Here is a 6,000-nt window from a genome sequence, read left to right as displayed (position 1 = left end):
ACGGCTGCTTGGCTTTTTCCAGCTCCCTGACAAAGCTCATTTTTTTATTTGATGGGATAAAGCCTTCCCTGGCTGCAGGGTTAATGCCCTCACAATGAAAAAAAAAAAAAAAAATTACGTTTCACTGAATATTAAATTCTAGCTTTGTCAATTAAGGTCTGTGTTACCAAGACTCACTTCCCAGTTAGTTCCTTGCTGTCATGATATATTGCTAAGAAGTTTAATTGAATTATTAAAGGACACTCTAAGTTTGTTTCTAAAGCTTATCTCAGTAATCTATTTTCAGATGAAGATCAGATGCCCCGCGACCTACAATCAGGGGATTATGCATACTGGAAAAGACATAATTTAAAGGACTGTCTCCAACCTGGATGGATGGGGACCCATTTGGGGCTGGCTAAATGACTCTCTTTGTAACCACACCCTCAATTTTAATCAGACTAGCCTGGAGTGGGATCCCTAGTCTGAGGAGGATGAATATGATATACATGAAGGTAATTTCACTTTGTGTTGGGGAAATTCAAGGAAAAATGTGACTAAGAAATATATTAATGAAGACCATATCCCCATAAATAAATAGCTCGGCCCTGGGAACTAAATAGGTGGGGATCGGTGTGACCACCGGACACTTACTTAGTTTAACCTCCCGACAAGACTCTCCTCCAAAATATAACATAATTCAGCTAATATTCAGAAATTTGTTATGCCAATGCCCCTGTCACACTCATAATCAGTCAGAGCCCAGATTCTCCCCTTTATGTATAGATGATTACTTCCTCGGAGTTTGGCCTTCCCATTATAATCCTAGGCCATAGGACCCCAGTCTATTTCCAGAGGAAAACTCCCAAAAGGTCAGGGCCTGGCTCTGGGGACCCACAATGGGGGTATCCTTGAGGGGTACCGGATTTTCATTTATGTGCGGTAACGGGGTCAATCTGGATCTTCCCACACTTTGGAGGGGCTCCTGCACAATTACTGTCGTGGTCCCAGAGGCGACCATTATGACTGCAAAGGATTTAGCTTCTTTAGGAGACATTCCCAACCTTGGGTCCTTCCTCCAGGAGGCCTTAAGACCTGTCCTGGGGAGAAAAAGAAACGAACCGCTGATTGGGGGGGGTACATGCTTATGATAACCCAATTCTTGATCGCCCTGAAATAATGCATAGTGTCTTTAGAGGGCTCTCCTGGTTTGCAGGCATACCCCTTAGAGAGGGGCATTCTCCATCTCACCATCACGGTCCAGGAACCTTGGAAGGCTACGGTAGCAGCCACTGAGGAAGAGCAGTCAGCCCTAGGCTCTCTGGCCGAGGTGGCTTTACAAAATAGGAGGGCCCTTAATGTTATAACAGCTGAGGCGGTGGGTATCTGTGCCCGTACTAAATGAGACAGCCTGCTTCTATATTAATACCTCCGGCCAGGCTGAAGAAGACCTCCAGATTCTAAAGAAAAACATCAAATTAATAGAAGATTTAAAAGAGAGAGCAGGACAGGGCCCCAGCTGGCTTTCCAACCTCCTCTCCTCTCTGGGGATCCAGATATGGACATGGCTATTGCCCTTGCTGGGACCATTAATCCTGATAGCCCTTGTTTTGTTGTCTGGCCCCTGCATTATTAACGCATTATCTAAGTTCATTTCCCGACAGGTTCAAAAGATTCAATTCCAGATGGTGCAACAACAAGGGTACCAGCCAGTTGGCACATGGACTACGTCGGAACAAGCCGCCTTATCATTCCACGGGCTGTCATCTCCCTCCATAAATACACCCTGACAGAGAGCGGGCATTGGGACCCAGGGCGTCACGACGCCCCTGTCCAGCAGGAAGAAGCTAGGAACGGTCATCGCCCCTTTCCCCAATGACCTGGGTTCCTATGGCCCGAGATAGGGATAGGCAGATAGTCATGAGCGGGGTGTTAAGGGGCCAAAGATTTGGCCCATATGTAAAAAGAGGGGGGAATGTGGAGCTCTACATCAAGGACACCCTACGTCAAGGACACAGGACAAAAACTCTGGTTAACCAAGCCTCCATAGCAACTGTTGCCATGGGCTCTCCTAATCTAAACCGGACAGCCATAGTCTAGGCTAGACTAGGGCTCTCCTAGTCTAAACTGGACTCCACAGTAGGTAAAATATTCACCATGTAGCAACCTCGTAGCACCCTGACCAATCACCTAATGCCATCCTGCCAGCAGGAATTTTCTTTGTCTTGAGGCTATAAAAGTTGGCCACTAGCCCACAAAGGGGGTTGGCTCTCCCTGGTCTATCAGGAAGTGGGCCCGCTGTGTTTGCAGCGCCCCTCACTAACTCTGCTGTTTGTTTGCAATAAACTCACTCTTTTCCAAGATACTTCGTGTCTGGAAATTCTTCTTCCAACCCGCGCGCGCGGACCGCGACCCTCCCCGCTTCCATGCAGATGATTTGGCTGTGGGGCTGTGAGCCCGACAGGCACCCTCTCATCTGCTCAGGCCTCATGTGCCATTCTAGAAACGTCATCGGGCCCCGGATAGGTGGCAAGGAGCTCACCGTCTGGTGCAGGAGGTCCTGTCTTATGGGAGGCAGCTGAGCAAATCAGAGGTCTCAGAGCACCTGCTGAAAGCTAATAACCAAGACATAGCTGCACAGGATGCGCTGAAGCCCAGGGAGGGGGCGGGGAAGTGCGTCCGCTGGGCCTAACTTTGACGGCAGAGGAGGAGAGAGCCGGCCGATGGAGCTGGGGCAGGGCAGAGGGACAGGTGCGGGTCCGGGAGGGTCAGGCAGCATTGGTTTGCCTAAAGGAAGTAGCTCTGGGTGCTGGCAGCACAGGGAGGGGGTGGAGTGCGGAGAGAGAGGCAGGGCCAGGCAGGGTCCCTCGGAGTGTGTGTGTGTTAGGGAGCGGAGGGCGGGGTGAGGTGCTTGTTAATGCTGATTCCCGTCTGACCTCAGACTTGCTGGATCACGGTCTCCCCAGATGGAACCCGGCAATCTGCGTCGTTAACGTGGCCCGGATGCTGATGCTGCTTTCTGAATTCTGAAAACTGATTCGGAGGAAGAAGGGCCTGGTGTCAGTGACCAGGGTGGGATCTTATCCTGAAGATCGTGGGCCTCGGCTTCCTCACCTGTTCCGTGGGGGTGACCCTCCTCTCCTCATTAGGTTTCTGCGAGGCTTCGGGGAGCCCCTAGCACAGTCCTGGCCACGTGGCGGGCACTCGGGAGAGGGGCCCACGGTTGTTTTTGCTATTAGCAGACACGGAAGTGTTTAAAGTAGGGAGCGGCGGGATCCGGTTTGCTCTGGGAAATGACGGTAGTGGCCACGTGGAGGAGGCCGATCACCCCCAAGAGGACTTGCCGCCCACTCAGCTGTCCTGGTGGAGGGTTCTAGAATGACTGGTGTTTGGAGGGGGGTGGGTAGAGGGAACCCTGTGGCTGGGGGCTGGGCTGCCCTTTGTGCAGTCTTGGGGGTTGGAAGGAAGAAAGGAGTAGGGTCCCATCTTTCCGTCCAGGAAGCAGTTACTGTGGGGCGAGAGGGGTTGCCATCCTCCCAAGGACACCCCTGGTTGGGGGGGGGCATTAAAAGATGGTAACTTATTTACATTCTGGTACATCTTCTTGACCTCTAAATATTTGATAAAGAGTTTTATATTAATTATAAGGGAATCTTCGTATTTCCTGTTGAATTATATATCATGGGAATCAGTGAGATATTAAGAGAAGAAGCCTTAAAAAAAAAATCCAGTTCAGGGACTTCCCTGGCGGTCCAGTGGTTAAGACTTCACGCTTCCACCGCAGGGGGCGCAGGTTCGATCCCTGGTTGGGGAACTAAGATCCTGCATGCTGTGCGGCGTGGCCAGAAAAAAAAAGAAAAAAAATCCAGTGCACAAGACGGTCACCCTGGCACCCCCAGGTCCTTACCTGTCCTCTCCACTTGCAGAGCCCTAATGGAGATGAGCAAAGAGGCAGGCACCCACCTTCCCTCCAGGGTGGTAATTTGTTGGCAAGCACAGTGTGATATGACCCAAGATGAAATGTGTTTTTCTTATTTATGCATTTGAGTATAACAAAAAGAAAAGAAACAATGGTAAGCTCAAAATCCTAAATGTTGGTCCCAAAAGTTGCAACTGTCACCCACACTGTGTGTGTGTCCTGGAGTTGAAGAACCGGCAAGGTCAAACCCAGCACTCCACTGCGAGGACGTACACTTTAGAGGAGAGTGTGGTTCTGGGGGCAAAGCCTGCGTGAGCCTTGATGTGATCGTGAGCACCTAGAAGGCAGCGGCTGCTTGTGAAAATACGGGGTCGTCACTCAGTGCAGAGCTGAGCTCCTCGAGTTTCCAGGGGCTCCTGTGCTGGTAGCGCTCCCGCCCTGAGAGAGGCAAGGCTGTGAGCGGTGGGCTCCCCCGGCCACCTGGGCCCCAGAACAAAGCACTGTCCCCTATGCTGAGCTGGCCTGGAGTGGGGGAGGTGACGCCTGCCTGACACCCGCCTGGACTCCTGGTGACGCACCCTCATACCTTCCCCGAGCCCGACTCTCAGGGTTCCCAGTGGCCTTTTCCGTCAGAACCACAGCGTAGGTCTAAGCAAATACAACCACATGTCAGCAGTGTTTTATAGTAGCCAGGATATTTCCATGTGGATAGTATTCTATTCACCAGTTCTGTGATCATTATAAGGAAAGAAATATGTTAAGATAGGATTACATGGGACTTATTTTCTTGCTACTTTTTGTAATTATTCAACCTTCTTATGATGAGCATATGTTTTATAATTTTTAAAAAATGGAGAATGAGACAAGGAAGTGTATTACTTTGTTAGAAACAGCCAAGGCTGCCCTCCCACCTGTGCCTTAAATGCTACCCCATCTCCTCCTCTTTGGCTGTTCCCAGAAGTCACTCGCCCCACATCCTCACCCCCGCCCCGCCCCGCCCCCGACCAAGGCCCTCCCCTCTCCAGCATGGCTGGTTTCTCATCAGCAATGTAAAACATCCTCAAGTTCCTCTCACCTTGTTAAATAGAAGCCTCCCTCTATTTATGGTCCATTTATGCCCTGGGGAATCATCAGTGTGCAGTCTGTTTAATGCCAGGGAGAAACAGTCTATTTGGTAAACAGCAGAACTTGGTGCAAAGCATGAGCCCAGTCCTGTTAAAAATTAAGCCGTGTGTGGGCGTGTATGTGTAGAACAGAGACTGAAAGGATGTATGCCAGGACACCGACGGTGGTTACCAATATGCCATTATCTATGGCATACGCAATGCAATTACAACGCAATATGTAATTGCGTTGTATATTAAATTTCTAAGTATTCCTTTCATCGGAGAAGAATTTATAATAAATGTGATCGTTGAAGCGCTTTCCCTCGTCTCTGCATCTTTCGCGAGGGGCCACAGTGCTGCTTTCCTTGCCTCACAGCCAAGCTCCTTTAAACTCCCCTGCGACCTCCCCACCCCCAAGGTTGCCCCAGACGGCCCTGCCAGGCCAGGTGGCCTCCGCATGCTCTGTCCTGGACACTGAGGGCCAGACCCTCCTTCCCAGATCCCTCTCCTTCCTCTGGGACCCCAGACTCCCCGACTCCATCCTGGCTACCGGGCTCTTCCCCAGGGCTGGGGCGTGCACACAACCACTCCTGGGGAGGCCTCGCTCACTCCGAGGAACCCCCTCCCCGCTCCGGTCTCTGGCTCAGGTAAGGGCCCACCTACCCCCCCCTCGTCGGCCCCCCAACATCCTCCCTCCAGTCCAGAGCTCCTCAGCTCCCTCATCAGCTGTCCTGATTCTATCCACAACCGAGTCACCTGAGCCAGGAACTGGGGACGCACTGAGTCCCCCCACCCTCTCCTCCAGCTGGTCCCGATCCTGTGCGTCCGCCCCCGCTTAACGTCTCTGTTAGCCGCTCCCTTGTCGGCAGCGCGCCCCTGCCCTGGGCTGCTGCAACGACTTCCTAGCGGGCTCCCGTGGCCTGCACCCCGCCTCAAGCCATCCTTAGGCTCAAACCCGGTCAAGTCACCCCCACCTCCCCACACGGAGAAGCCGCC

The sequence above is a fragment of the Balaenoptera acutorostrata genome, chromosome 11, assembly GCF_949987535.1.
Source record: "Balaenoptera acutorostrata chromosome 11, mBalAcu1.1, whole genome shotgun sequence".
NCBI classification, from domain to species: domain Eukaryota; kingdom Metazoa; phylum Chordata; class Mammalia; order Artiodactyla; family Balaenopteridae; genus Balaenoptera; species Balaenoptera acutorostrata.
Note: the sequence above shows the minus strand (reverse complement) of the source record.